The following is a 1,841-nucleotide window of genomic DNA, read 5'->3' as shown; positions in this document are numbered from 1 at the left end:
TGTCACTGGGGTAGACGAAATCCGATAGCCTAATACATAATATACATATTATTATTATTATTATTGTACGCTTTACGTGTATAACTGGTATGTCATTGCAGCAAATAGATATAAAGAATTTTATATGGAAACCTGTTACACGTCCAGACCACTTTAAGTAGTGCCGGTCTGACACGAAAACTTAGTTGAGATATAAGCCACCCCGACGTTGTACACTATATGATATCCTCCATTGTTATTAACTGTTATTATTATTATTATTGGTTATTATACCTATATTCTTTACGTGAGTGACATCGTATTTTTCTGCAATTGTACTGAAACTTAATTTCCCTAGTTAAACTTAATAGTATGATTAATGCGATGGTGCGATTAATGTGGTTTGCGTTTATGCGTTCTAAGCACAAAATCTGATAATTTGTTCAAAATACGGTGAAACCTCTCAATAGTATAGGATAATTATAATATGCCCGCTATTAAGGAGTAGCTGATAACTGCTATAATTCGGAGAATTTAGAAGTGTCCGCTATTAAGGCTTAAACAGAAGTTTCGCATTACCATTATTTTCTATTGCATCATAAAGAACTCAATAGAATAAACGGAAGCTTAAGCTTGTTTTTGTTTTCTATTCGAAGACAATTATTGTAAAAGATACTAAACAAAACTAATGGTTATATAACTCGTGTATATTGTGTTAGTCTATTTTAGGCAAAAGAGTGTAGGTACCTATTATGATATTATTGTAAACTTACTTGTTTTGTTTATTTCAATAAATGATGGGAACCAGAGGAGAAGTAATGCTAACGCGGGTCCTCCTTTGGCTTCCGAAACCACGGAAAAAAAGGTACCTATTATAATATATTATAAAATATCACCTTTCTATAAATTGTAAAAATATTGGCGTCCATATCAAATTGATATTTCAAACCAAGCTTACCATAATATAAGCATATTTTAATATTATACACTCAGAACCAAATAATGGAAACAAAATAAATATACTAGTTATGGATTTAAAATTTAAAACTAACGGTTTTAATGATTGAGCAATATAAAAAATTAAATTTGTTTTTATTATTTACGAAATAAAGGAATAAAAAAAGGTCGATCGTAACCTACTCAACTGTAATATTGACATTTTGAACGATTACGTATACATACTTGGGCCAGAATGTCGCCTGTAGCAACGATTGTTTAGTCATTTTATATAATATTGTGTAATTGTGTAATTGTGTGTGTGTGTGTGTCTGTGTGTGTGCGTGCGAAATCGACACGCGCGAGTACAGCACTGCAGTTCTATTATTGTGTACACATATATTATATTCGTGGATGATGAAGCCCGCGCGCAGTGTCCGCCACCGAGCCATTATCATCATTACGACCCCTCCGCGAGCGCGCGGTAACCATTATAACCACCATAACCATTACCAACCGGGTTACAATCATCATCATCATCAACATCATCACCGTGCGTAGTCGACGAGAAAAAGCTTTTAATAGCTTTGATTGAGTGCCACCCTGAATGCCCCTCTGCTTGCACGCCACCCCGAGATTGGTTTATTAATACTGTACACAAGCTGTTCCAGTTTCCTGCAAGGGATGTTTTGCACGGCCACCCTTCACCCCCGGCCGAAGCTTTCGCCCACGCGACATTTGTTCCGCCCCATCGGCTAATATTAATTCTGATGCACGAATTCCGCCGGGGATAACCGCCGCCTAGCATTAAGCCGGTAACATCATAATCGCGCTTTTGCGAGGGCTGTTTTTGTTTTGGTAGTATTATTATTTTTTGTTGTTGTTGTTGTTTTTTTAAATCTTTCCAACGAGGGTTATTATATCCA

This window comes from Metopolophium dirhodum, chromosome 6 (genome assembly GCF_019925205.1).
Source record: "Metopolophium dirhodum isolate CAU chromosome 6, ASM1992520v1, whole genome shotgun sequence".
Lineage (NCBI taxonomy): Eukaryota > Metazoa > Arthropoda > Insecta > Hemiptera > Aphididae > Metopolophium > Metopolophium dirhodum.
Note: the sequence above shows the minus strand (reverse complement) of the source record.